Genomic DNA, 13,224 nt, shown 5'->3' on the forward strand with positions numbered 1-13,224 from the left:
TTACGGGCCACTGTCTTCTAGGGACTCATGCGCACAGGCTGGCACTCAGTAGCCAAGACTTGTGCCGCAGCTGCAACCAGATAGACGAAGAGGAGAGCACTGAACACCTCCCATGATTCTGCCCAACGCATAACATAAAGCGCTTTCAAAGCCTAGGAAGCTACACACTTTTGAACCTTGCGGCCATTCAGGGCGTAAGCATTCCAAAACTCGTATGTTTCCTAAAAAGAACAAACTATTGCGTGAAAACAAATATCCCATGAGATAGGAAAAATGATCTGCACATGGTATCACAAGGGGCCCAGTGTGGCCTAAGTGGGGGGATTAATTATTTTATCTCCAACCACACCCACCTAACCTAACCTAACATAACATATAACATCCTACGCTTGGAAATAATATTTTTTAATAAGTTCTGAATTTCGAATTTAGTTTTAACAAAATCGGACGACTATATCATATAGCTGCCTTAGGAAGGACCGCAAAATTGGTGGGGAAATAATATGAAACAAATTATAGCTTCAGTGTTTTTTGACATATTATCTTATACTACTGCAAATATCATCTTTTGTATTTTTAAGAATTTTGAACTGAATTTAATAATTATAGCTGCAAAGGTATACAAACTTCGGCTTGAAGAAGTTAACTTCCTTTGTTTCCTAAAGTTTTCAGATCGTGTAGATCGAATAGCATTGAGATGTTGCAGGTATGCGTTTGTTGTTTAGTTAAATTGTTTCGTGGCCGGTCACAATTTTATGGAACGAATTAAGAGTTTTAAATTATGGTCAAGAAATGTACGGTATGTTTGCTGGCGGTTATCTTCTACAATGTCAGTTACATTGTCATGATACAAATTTTTCTGCGCGCACGGAGTCCCACGGCCGCACCTCTCGCCCAACCCTCCGATGGGCACTGCCGTGTATGGTATGGCACGAAATCGTGAGATGACAGACGCCAGGTAGAAAAAATCAAGAATTAGTCAGAAGTAATAAAGTAGGATCTAATTCTGTGCTAGAACATTTAATATTAGTCGTTCAAGCAGAGGCGGAGTCAGAATGTGAGATAATAGGATATACTGCGTTATAGTCATAACATAATAATCTGAAAGGATCTTGTAAGCCATGGTTTGATCTACCATGATTTAAAATTAGGGAATTAAACTTTCTTGTTAATCTGCATTTAACAGAAAAGTTTAGCTATCAATTTCACCTAGAATAAGGATATATATGAAGACTGTTCCAAACATCGTTCTACGGTTGGCTAGGGAGGGTAAGTTAATTAGGATAATTAATGTACTAGAATACGAAGGTATAAATAGATTTGCATCCCAGTTTAGGCACCTTAAAGCCAAAAGTTACAAGAGAAGTCGCTGAAGTCGACGACCATTTTTCAGCTAAGGGCAGTGCGAGATTGCACCCCAAACATAAGCGCCATCTAAAGTTCATTCCTACCAACTGTTTACGAGATTTCTCTAAAACGCCAGTACAAGCTAGATCATCAATGATTTACGCACATAAAGCTAGAACTAATCATCAATATGGTATCGCTTCCATTTAATGAAAGCGGTATCCCGCTGATGATTTTAATTTCATAAGTAAATCAAGTATATTTCAATGGCCTTGTGACTTTAGTTTAACGTTCATTGGCAAGAGCATATTTTGTTTAAAATTAATGATGTGTGCATCTTAACACGTGTACTTGTGTACTAAATTGCGTTTGTGAGTCTGCGGCAGTGCAATGTATGAATTCGATGTTTAGTTGAGGTTGCATTTGCAAACAAAAACTAAGAGACAGCTATATAAACTGAGATTGTTTTTTTATTCAAAGGGACTTTTCTTTTTTAGGGATATTTGCAGTGACTATGTAACGATTTGTCGCTATAGGTTTTTGTAAAATACAATTACGATTATAGAAACAACATAAACGACAGATCAGGTTCTATGTATATACTCTTCATGGTAAGATTGTTTTTCTTTTCTACTCTTCTGTTCAGAGTACACTACTGTACTTATACACATAATATTCAAACAGGAATGAAACTTCAAAAACATGTACTCATGCAATTTCGATGGTGTTGGTATACTTTAAAAATTTTTGAGTGAACTGTGTACCTATGAACAGTATTATTCAGAATTAGCCAATAATAAAAAGGGTTCAGATCCAAAACACTACATTTAATTTTCACTCTCAGAATGTTTGTGGACTTCTTAGCATTTTGACTAGTTTTCAACGCTAAGAGCGTTATTTATTTTTCTGGGAATTGGCTTAATTTTACAGTTAGTCTAATAGATGGATGGTAGTGTAGGTACAATATAAAAATGTATGTGTAAACTGTATACCTCTGAACAGAACTATTCAGAAATGAAAACGTTCACGCAACCTCTAGTAAGGAATTATCCAATTATAAAAAGGTTTCAGATCCAAAACACTACATTTAATTTTCACTGTCAGAATGTTTGTGGACTTCTTAGCAGGTTAAATAGTTTTCAACGCTAAGAGCGTTATTTATTTTTCTTGGAATTGGCTTAATTCTACAGTTGGTCTAATAGATGGATGGGTGGTCACTTGGCCTAGTTAATTTCTTGGTGAATTACTAGATCTAATATCTGACTTTTGGGATACCATTATAAATCGCAGTATTCCGATATCGACAAGTCGACTGGCTCTTCTCTTAATAAATTATTATCAACTTTTTACCATATCAACTCGACCTTTTTGATGAACTTGTTCCTTCTAGTGCCCCGACTATCAAATAGCCGTTTTGCATAACACACTTGCGCTGCGTGCGTATAAAAGGAATATAAGTTTGAAATGTTTCTAGCTCAGGTCGGAGATACATCCTTCTACCTGTTACATACTTATCCCCGAGTTTAATATACCTATTTACTCTACGATTAATAAGTATACTTATTAGATATCCGCAAGCGCCCTAATCAATCTTGTGAATATTTACAATGCGACATGTTGTCAGCTGTATTACTTTAACTCTCTGATTCATTCTCTTTTTCTTGGGTTAAAACAGCTGATGTGCCCGTCAGGCGTTATTTAATTGAATTTGCCATCCCTTTTTCTGGGGCCAGTTGAGACACTTACACTTTAAGACTTGCATTAAAAAGTATTCCGCGATTTTTATCGTCTGTATCATTTCGGTTCGCAGTGCTTCACATCGTCAAACTGCATCTAAGCCAAACTACGTGCCTTGGTTACGGTGTACAGTCTACAGATCGGGGTCTGCAGTCTTGACTCTGCAGCTTCGGGCCAAAACGGCCGCTATCTTTATGTATTTCACATGCAACTAGTGTAAGTCCTAACCAATGTTTCAATATGAATCTGAGATTTTAGTCTGAGATCAAATATTTTCTTGTTCCGATCTCATGTTTCTTTTAATGGCAAAAGTAACCTACAAATAGTAAACATAATTAATATTTAATACGATGATTTTAATAAATGCCAATAAAGTACATTAAAAAATTTGTTTAAACTAGTCCTGCAGCAACATTGCAAAGTTTGCCAATAAGTTATGTAAAAATGGTGTATTATGATCTACTTTTGAAGGGTACTTCATTAATTAAAAACTTTTCTTTGGATTTTGCAGAAAGCAGATTCGCATTGCAAGAGTAAGAAACGTGCAACAAATTTTTCTTCTGTTAATTTGCCTGACTTTATTCGCAATTTCTGCGATTTCAGCTTTTTTTGGCCAGCATAATACTTGAGCAGGAAAAATGTTTAAATTGTTGTCTCTTGTGTTGCCTTAGATTTTAAAACTCTACTGCGAGCCACGATTCGACAAACCAACTTCTGTGTTTACACATATTTATGCATGCAGCATCGGTACCGCCAAACGGAAGCGCTGGGAACTAGCTACCCTTCAGTTCTGCAGTAGGGACGCGGTGACATGGCTCAAGGCAAAAAGCTTTTTTTGTTTTTTTTTTGTGCCTAAAACGCTGTGCCGCTGTTGACGTCAGCAGAGCAGTCGGCGCAGCGTAGCAGACTGCCCACGAAAACGATCGTGCAACAAAGAGAGGCAGATATTCGGATATTTCCCTCTCTTTCTTGTCTTATAATCTGCCTGCACTCCGCGCTCGCAGAGACAAATTTCGGCTGGTCCGTTATTTTTTTTTGCGTCTCTCCGTTATGTTCGGCTAGCGACTAATATTTCGGCGGAAAAATTTTCGTGGAGCAGCGACATGTGAATGCCCTAATATTTTAGGAGCATTATTGTGTATCGAAAAAAACAACTAATATTGTTTTATAAAAGTAAACTATTTGATTATAGTAAAATTTAGTATATTGAATTTACTTATAATGTTATATTTACTTATTATACATTTTTATAACAATATAATTTTTTAGTTAAGTTATAGAAATTTAGTCCGTTAAAATTGATTTAAGTATTTAAAACATTTAAGTATTAACATTTAAAAAAAAAATCGTATTGTATTTTTTACTCAAGAAGTAAAAACTATATAGTCGGATATATAATTCACTTAAGAAAGGGTATAGGTGAAGTGGCACGCGCCAACAGCGAAGAGAAAACAAAAGAAATCTAGTAAAGGGGTGAGAAGACTTGGTGCATTCTGTTTGAGTGATTGAAAGGGAAGCATCCATTTTAATGGTGCGCAGCAGAGTTACTTTAATCGTTTAGTTAATATAATAAAGTCAGGTAAGTGCTACATTAAGTTTAAGATGTTGTGCATTGATCTTAGTTTAAAGTACGTAAATTTTGAAGGTATTCAATGGGTTCCGTTAGCCGAAAGTGGATGACGAAATGTTTTGTGCCAATAAAAATCCTGCAAAGGGTTAAACACAGCTATAAAAGGTAAATATACAATTAAACAAATAAAACGCATTTTTGAAACATATGTTTTTTCAGGAGCGTTGGCCAAGGATTCAGAGGACCCGGACAAAGGTTTAAGAACGGCGATGACTAACGTTAAAAATAAGCTTACGAAGCATAAAAACAGAAACAATAATTGTACAATTTTTGAAAATCTAAATAATACCATATAATTAAAATGAATTAAAATGAAATTAAATATGTATGTATTTTAAATTTTATATTTTTATAATTGAAAACTCAAGGAAAAATTCTGATTTTCACAAGTGATTCACTTGGGACGTGTCCCTTGCAAGTGATTTCACAAGTGAAAACTCAAGGAAAAATTCTGATTTTCCCAAGTGATTCACTTGGGACGAGTCACCGGCACGTGACAGGCCATACGAAAAATGAGTATAAGGAACAAGTGAAATCCCGTAGGACTTCGAAAAATTTTCATTTGAATTTTCACTTGTGAAAATGCGGACATCCCATACAATTTTCTATATGGAGCGTCACTTGTTCTTCACTTGTGCACGAGGACATGTCCCAGGTTATTCCCAAGGTGATTCACAAGTGAAACTTTTTTTTTTGGAACTGAAGGGTACCGTTAACCAACGCCCCACCCCACCCCACCACCAACACCCTATATTTCTAAATATTAGACATTTTTACCCTGATAATTCGGTCTCCTTTTTCTGTACATTTTTCAGAAAATTTTATTTGAATTTACGAAAAAAAGGCCCTTTAAGAATGTGAGTTTAGAAATTGTTACCGTAAATTTAAGGAAACAAATGGGATATATTTCGTGTGCCAAACTTATTTTGAGAATCGTCATAAAACCCATAAAATTAAGTCGTTTTTGGCCACACATTCGTCGCCTGCATTCCTTTCACCCCAAACTCCCGTGAAATTCGTGCAAAATTTTTGTGAAGTTCGTGTGAGTTAAAGTTTTAAAAAAATGTACACATTAAGCCCATTGGAGGTTCAGCAGTTTGTTCAACTTTTTTATCGTTAGTTATTAACTATTAAATTTCCTGTTAGCATGTTGTAATAGAACTTGAAAAATATCCGTAAGAAGATGCAGAAATTTTATTTCATCAGCTTTGTCTTCTTCATCTGTTAAAGAAAAAGTAGAAGACTGTGGATGTATGTGTGTAAGAAAAGGTCCTGAAGAAGTTACATGCATATGTGTACATATAGCGCCCGAGCAGGGACATTGAAAATAACTAGAGCAACAACAAAGTGGCTTAAAGACCCACAAAAGTAAAAATCTTTATCCCGAAGAATCGCATCCCTGCCGAGCCCCGCAAACTATTGAAGAGAAGGACTGCGACGAGCAAAAGGAGAAAGAAAAGTAGAGAATCGATATTGAAAAGAAAAGGGAGGGAGTTTCGCGTAATACAACAAACCATGGCTGATACGAAGGAGTCCGACGGCGAGTACGAAGAAGCCGATTTGATTGAAAACCCAGGCGATAGATTTATGACCGCCGTAAAGATGAGCTAGCCGCTTTAGCACTTGAGCTCGGGTTCAGTGCCGACGGCACCGTAGCAGAAACGCTGAAGGCATTCGCTACTCTTGTGAGTACAGGATCGTTTCCAGAGTCGTTGTGAAAACGGCTCGCTCAACTACAGGAGCAGTACAGCTCGAGAGCTGTAAGTCTCAACCGACTAGGAGGCGACGAAGAGTTCACGCCGGGAGCCGGCCAAGTTAGCCATAGTCAGGTTCCATATGTCGCCGGCCATTCCTCTCCCGGAAGACTGACCAGTTATCGAGGAGTCCATCCCGGCACGTCGCGAGATTTCATAGCCCCACCACTCGGTATAGAAGTCCCAGTAACCATCACTCTGCCCCAATATTTACTAGCCGAGCGGATGCACAAAGGGAACCCACTGTAACGAACTGATTTTTATTGTCTGCTCGCTACGAGATTCGTGCGGCTAGCTCAGTATATTGTGTGTTCGTCCCACCAAATTTATATTAACGTGACCGCCCAGTAGCTCAGTGAGAAAGCACAGAATTCACGGGTTCGTATTGGGTTTTATTGCGGGTATATTATTACAAGTGTCTTAGTCACTTGGTTGGCTTTGACTCGTTGCTTGTGACCTTCGGTGCTTCCGACGGTCCTGGATGACTCTACGACCTCTCGCCTTGATGACTCGGTGCTCCCGTCCTGTAGCTCCCTGAAGATACTCGCAGCTCCCTGAAGATCCTCGCCGCTCCCTGAAGATCCTCGCAGCTCCCTGAAGATGCTCGCTCGCGGTTCACTTCTCACGCGTGACTTGGTGACTGCTGGTAACGACTCGGACTCGCGAGGGGTATCGGCCGTACGGGCTTAGGGAAGCGTCACCGTTCTCAGACTAGGGTGAACAGAAGCTGCGCTCTCCAGGATCGCTCCTTTCGACACACCGCCGCCTGTCCCTTGCTCTGTCCCGGATGGTCCCACTGGGGTTTCTGCTCAGCCCGCGCGGACAGTCAAGGCGGTAACGCCAGGAAGCTGCCTCGCGCCTTACTTCGCTTCCACGCCTAGTGTAAACGAACGTTCCACCCTAGCCTCACCCTTTTGCTTTTTGTCCGGGACGTTTCCGTGTGGCTTTTGGTACTCGGGGTTCGGGCACGCCGCTCCGGGACCTCGCAAGTCGAATCCGTAGGGCTCTCCTGGATAATTCCACTCGAGACCGTACCGATCGACCGCTCTCCCTTCTGGCTTGTTATACTCTTTCCAGGCGTAACGCCAGGACTTTGTGGACAGGGTTAATCGACCGCCTTGACCTAGCCGTGTGATGCCCTCTGGATCTCAGCTACCTGCGTCTCAATTCGGAGATTCCTGGTATCCCAATCCCGAACGTCTCGACGTAGCAATCTCGCTCCTTGTAGGCTCCCACGGCGCTGCTTCTCTGGCGACTCGACTTGCTGCTGCTCCCTTGTAGGTTATCTGGTTGTTTGATTGTTCACTTTGGTATCTGAGTGATCTTGACGGTTTGACTCCTTGTGATCGACTGATCCAGCTGCTAGCGCTCTGCGGCCTTATATAGGGCCTCCAAGCACCGTTATTCCCCTTTTGCGCACGGCCCGCTGGATCTCTCCACTTTGGGTCCAAAGTCCGTGCCTCCTGGATGACCCACTTGTCCTTTATGTACCGCTTCCAATATGTGTTCCGCCCACTGCTGCCGTTCCGCTGATTCCCGTGCCGCTTGTGGTACGCCTGTGTGCCGCTCCACTGCCGAGATGTGGCACTTCCTCTCCCGGTCCAAAGTTCACGGGAGAGTCCAAAGTCCAGAGGAGTTCCGTTATCCCCTTCTGCATACGGCACTCTTGCTCTGCCCGCGAAGTCTCCATTCTCTCTCGATCTCCATCCTTGGTCTCCAATCTCTCTCGCTCTCCTTCATTGGTCTCCAAACTCTCTCGCTCTCCATCCTTGGTCTCCAATCTCTCTCGCTCTCCTTCATTGGTCTCCAAACTCTCTCGCTCTCCTTCATTGGTCTCCAAACTCTCTCGCTCTCCTTCGTTGGTCTCCAAACTCTCTCGATCTCCACCCTTGGTCTCCAGACTCTCTCGTTCTCCCCGCCGCGCCGTTACTACGCGAATTCGCCGCGTATCTGGTAAGCGGCCGGCCATCTGCTGCTGCTTCTATTTGTGGGGAGTTATTCAACTCCTCACACTACGATTCGACGAAGCGTCTGACCCTTTGACCTTGATCGCCGAACTTGAAGAGATAGTAGCAACACATACGGAATTAACCAAGAGGAGGTACCCCGCGCCATGTCAGAAATTGTAAAGGTTAGGGCAGCACGATGGTTATGCACGAGCCGCTTACAGACGGTTACGTGGGCAGAATTTCGGGCCGAATTCTTGAGTTTCTTCCTGGCCCCACGTTACTTCGAGCAATTAACCCACATGGCGACGGAATATGAGAATGTGAGAAAGCTGACGTCGAGCCGCGCAGGTATTCCCAGGATGGGGACTACAGATGGGGATAGGACCAACCCGTGTCTGACGCCGAACCCCTTTCGAAGTCCCGGGGTACCTATTCAAGGAGGCAATGCAACTCATCGAATGATCAGACAGCCCCTATCGAACATCGACGTACAGCGAGCTTGTGGTAGATGCGGAGAAGTCGGTTTTACTAATGCACGCCTGAACTTTTGTTGGGATTGCGGTCGTAGGAACATATTGACCGTCGATTTCTGTCGCCAAAACGCCCCGGGAAACGAACAACGTCTTCGCCGAGATGCGGGCGCAGCGGAGACGAGCGAAGTAACAGCCCGACACCAAGAAACCCACCGTAAAGGATAAACAATGGCCTGATCATCGCTACCGTGCGGATCGGAGGCCGATGGATGGACGCCACGGTGGATACGGGAGCGTGGAGGAGTTTTGAGAGCGAAAGACACGCTAGCATGGTAGCAAGACCTGATTCAAGCGATCGTCATTATAATAGCGTTAGCTGATCGGTCAGGCCTGACAGTGAAGAAGTTATGGCGTAAACGTGTGGAATTAGCTGGCACGCAAGTGTGGATACCATTCTTAGTGATGCCAACCATGTTGGATCGCGTAAAATTAGGTATGGAACGCGGATACGGTGTGGAGGAGCCGCCCTTAAGGTAAAATTGAGCCCGTCGGCGGAATACCCCCGACTGCGGCCAAGTAAAATCGAACCCGGAAGCACTTGAAGGACGGAGTACGACGGAGAGTCAGAAATCCGACGACAGAGACACTTTGTAGTAGAAGGTGAAACGCGTTTTCTGGGACAATTAGCATATTAATGGTTATCTTAGAGGAACATGTCCGATCATGTTGGGGAATAATGTTTTCTATGGTTATAAAACTAATTTAGAAATCAAAAGAACCCCAATAAAATAAATCTCACAAGTTAATGATTCTCAGATGTGGAATATTTTCAAATACACATTTTTGTTTCCGCCCCAGAATGTTTAACTGGTAAATTGTCTAAGATTCTCTCCTTTCCACAATTCGGTCATAAACATGTCATAAAAGGGATTCAAGTAAGAGCTACCCGAACATGCGCACCTGTCAATTACCTGACCGCAATAAAAGGGACAGATGCACAACCCAGAAGGCGCACGCTCATTGACAAGATCACGCCAACGACGTCATACGACGTTCCCATAGTAGGGGTTGAAATCACGACCGCGCAACAACTCGCAAGTAGCCGACATATCTCAGTCAAGGAAATATTTTCCATTCTCCGTACCTGTAATTTTAACTCGAAATAAAAAGTCAGAAGTTTATTTTGTAGCATAATAATACATTTATTCATTTATTTTGGTATTGCGAACATGTTTTATTATGTTATTTAATCATTTTCATTCTTTTTTTCTAGATTATAGTATTTATTCATAATTTTGAGTGCTTCCTTTTTGAAATCTGAAATTTGATGGCATACACAAGTATCAACTCCCTCAGTGGCTGCATTATTGCTCCACACGCAGATGTCCATATGATTTCCATGAATAGATGTTTTCATATTACCTCGTTCACCTTCAAAGAGTTTTGATTGTATGAACTGGACCCGTACATAGTGTGCATTGAATAGAATTCCGTCAAATACATTCAGAAAGTTATTTATTTTAACTGAATGCATGTTGTCTATCTAAGTCAACAATCTCGTCTTATCCTTTTAAATATGCTTACACAATTTATAAGAAATTTTATACAGGTTTTCATCTTCTTCTTTTACCCAAAAATATGCATTCTCGAAATTCAACAAATGAAAATCTTTGATTTTTCCTCTTCTTTTACCCAAAAATGTGCATTCTCGAAATTCGACAAATGAAAATCTTTGTTTTTTCCCAAACTCGAAATGATTTTTTCCAAACTGTCCCCTAATGGCTACCTGAGTATGATGGTGTGTATAAAAAATGACCTTTCCAGCAAAAGTACGTGCGACCTCTTCTAACCAACACTCTCCTTTATTCTATGATTTTGTGTCTCCTTTATCGATTTAATGGTGTCCTATTGGTTACACTTGTATCAAATGTTTTTCAAAATCAATACTTCTCATCTCTTCTAACCAATGAATGGTCGATGTAACCAACAAGAATTGCCAACGTTTTTTAATTTAAAAAAATCTTAAGTGTGCATCTCTCATCTTCAATATTATCGTTCACGCCCACTTCAAACACTATAAATGATCTAGGACAATAGTTAGTCTTGAAGTGGGATACTCTGCTACGTCAAACACAACTTAAGTAAAAGCGAAAAAGTGATCGTGAAAAAAGAATTTAAACAACACGAATAAAATAAAATGAATAACCAAAATCAGTTTTGTCAATCCTGCAAGTGTTTCTTGCTTAAGAATAAGTCGGCAAATCATGTCCGTTCGGAGTTGCATAGGCGAAATGCAATTCAACCCCTTGACCGAAGAGTCAAAAAAATTTCTGAGGGATTCAAGGGAAGAATACTACATTACATGTATGTAAACGATGGATCGGACTTGATCTTACCTGAGAGTTTCTTGAGTGAAGCTGGATTGTCCCTGCTACCTCATCTCAGCATTCTATTAGAAAGTTATACTTCAGCAAAAGTAAACTTTGAACTGTTTGCAGAGTATATACCTATTAAAGATGAATCTGAAGAATTGAAATGAAAAGTTTTCAAAGTAAAATGACGACAAAGTAAAATGAATAAAGATTCTGACTTAGAAAATATCTTCCATCAACATACCATGGAAATAATTTCAAAAACACAAGAATTTCAATGGAGAGATAGTGGATGGTCTCTTAAAAAATTGATTCGCTTGGAAATGAATGTGAATCATTATACACCGATGGCTGGTTCATCTTTCATACCACTACCTCGTTTCCTTTTAACGAAAAAAGCAATAGTTAACGTTTGTAACGAAAATGACCATTTTTGTTTTAAATGGGCTTTGATTTCTGCCTTGAAAATTGTTAACAGGCCGCAAAGATGTTCGGCATATAATATTGATATATCGCTGGAGATAATTCGTATAAGTGATGAAATAATATTAGATTTCACAGGGTTGACTTTCCCCCTTGAAATAAAATGTATAAAAAATTTTTCAAAGTAGAATACTCATATGAGTTTAAACGTATTCGGATATAATGAAGAGACGAGGGAAATAATTGGACCGCTTTTTCAATCGGAAGTGGAAAAGCCTCTTCATATCAATATGATGTTTTTGGAAGGAGGTGGAAATGGACATTACATGTACATTAAAAATATTTCTTTTATTCATTTTTATCTCTTTTAAGCAATTAACTAATTTGTATATATTTCTCTATCAAAGACTAATGATAATGCAGTAGGAAGGTTTCAAAGATGCCGCACCCCCAGAATAACACACTGGAATTTACCCAAGTTCAACATCAGCTTCAAGTTCCATTTGTTGTCTACGCGGATTTTGAATGCATTCTAGAACCAAAAATTTTTGAAGTGAGCCCCAAATTATTTAATATTAATAAACATATTCCAATATCATGTGCGTATTATATAAAGTGTGCTTTTGATTCTAGACTAGATAAATTTGTTTTAGAATCAGGAAAAAATTCGGGAGTAAGTTTTGTAAATTCATTGATAACAAATTTAACTAAATTGAGTGATGACTACTTACATAAAATAGATCCTATGAGAATGACTTTGGATGACCAGCAAATATTTGATAATTTATTGAAATGTTCTATTTGTCAGAAATTTTTAGGGACTGATAGGGTTAGAGATCATTGTCATTTCACAGGTCGCTTAAGAGGTGCAGCCCACTCTAAATGTAACTTGGATTATAAAGTTAACAAATTCATACCAATATTTTTTCAACATTTTTCGAAATACGACTGTCATTTATTTATTCAAGAGTTGGGAAAGATTCCCGGTGAAATTTCCGTAATACCAATAAATAAGGAAAACTATATTTCTGTCTCAAAGAAAATAAAAAGTTTAAGTGGAAATAGTTTTGAAATTCGTTTTCTCGATACATATATATTTATGCCATCAAGTTTAGATACCCTAGCTTCTAATTTAGTTGATGATCAATTGAACACTGTTAAATCGTTTTTCAGTAATGATATAGAATTTGGACTAATGCGTAAGAAGGGTATATTTCCCTATGAATATATAGACTCTGCTAGTAGACTCGGGGAAACTTCCCTCCCACCAAGGGAAGCATTCTATAGTAATTTAACGGAAAGGGAATGCTCTCAGGAAGATTATGATCAAGCTCTTAAAGTTTGGTCGCATTTCTCTTGTTCCACTCTTAAAGATTATTTAGAATTATATTTAAAAACTGATGTATTTCTTTTAACCGACATTTTTGAAAACTTCCGAAAAATTTGTATGCAAAATTAATCACTTGACCCAGCTCAGTATTTTACGACACCAGGTCTATCTTGGGAGGCAATGTTGAAAACTACAAATATTCAACTTGA

At 39.7% G+C, this 13,224-nt stretch overlaps 2 protein-coding genes and 1 long non-coding RNA gene across 15 annotated transcripts in view; 1 reads left to right on the plus strand and 2 right to left on the minus strand.

The window, feature by feature from the left end:
- Positions 1–13,224, minus strand: part of Myo81F (Myosin 81F) — a 2,624,640-nt gene that overhangs the window by 1,997,811 nt on the left and 613,605 nt on the right. The window lies entirely within an intron of this gene.
- Positions 1–13,224, minus strand: part of LOC139352937 (uncharacterized) — a 77,376-nt gene that overhangs the window by 13,857 nt on the left and 50,295 nt on the right. The gene's annotated exons all lie outside the window — the stretch shown is intronic.
- Positions 4,512–5,036, plus strand: LOC139353251 (uncharacterized). The gene is made up of 3 exons (XR_011604435.1): positions 4,512–4,663; positions 4,730–4,819; positions 4,874–5,036. It is a non-coding gene; the product is annotated as an uncharacterized lncRNA (long non-coding RNA).

This window comes from Drosophila suzukii, chromosome 3 (genome assembly GCF_043229965.1).
Source record: "Drosophila suzukii chromosome 3, CBGP_Dsuzu_IsoJpt1.0, whole genome shotgun sequence".
Taxonomy (NCBI): Eukaryota; Metazoa; Arthropoda; class Insecta; order Diptera; family Drosophilidae; genus Drosophila; species Drosophila suzukii.